This window comes from Acanthisitta chloris, unplaced genomic scaffold, assembly GCF_000695815.1.
Source record: "Acanthisitta chloris isolate BGI_N310 unplaced genomic scaffold, ASM69581v1 scaffold8324, whole genome shotgun sequence".
In the NCBI taxonomy this organism is placed as follows: domain Eukaryota; kingdom Metazoa; phylum Chordata; class Aves; order Passeriformes; family Acanthisittidae; genus Acanthisitta; species Acanthisitta chloris.
The window spans coordinates 16,782-17,129 of NW_008669808.1; positions in this window are offsets into that span (position 1 = coordinate 16,782).

Genomic DNA, 348 nt, shown 5'->3' on the forward strand with positions numbered 1-348 from the left:
AAATCCTTTCTTTAGGAGAAAACTTTTTAATGCCATACCCATTCTAAGCTATAATCTGCACTTTTTAAAGATAACATTGCCAAATACAGTTTTCTTTTTTGATTTATTTTTGTTTGTTTGAAATGAATTTTCAAGGCTTGAAATAACTTCTTAACTGAAGTGCTTCTTGTTTCCTTTTGAATGAGTGTGTCCGTTGTTCTTGCCATTTATTACTTATACTACACGGCCCATTGTGCCTCATAACTTCTTTACATTTTTGTCATTGTCCTGTTTGTCTGTTAGGTCAGTAATGGGTATGGCCTGGCTCTTGGATTAGTGATTGCTTTGTCTGTTGGCTTTGTAACAATA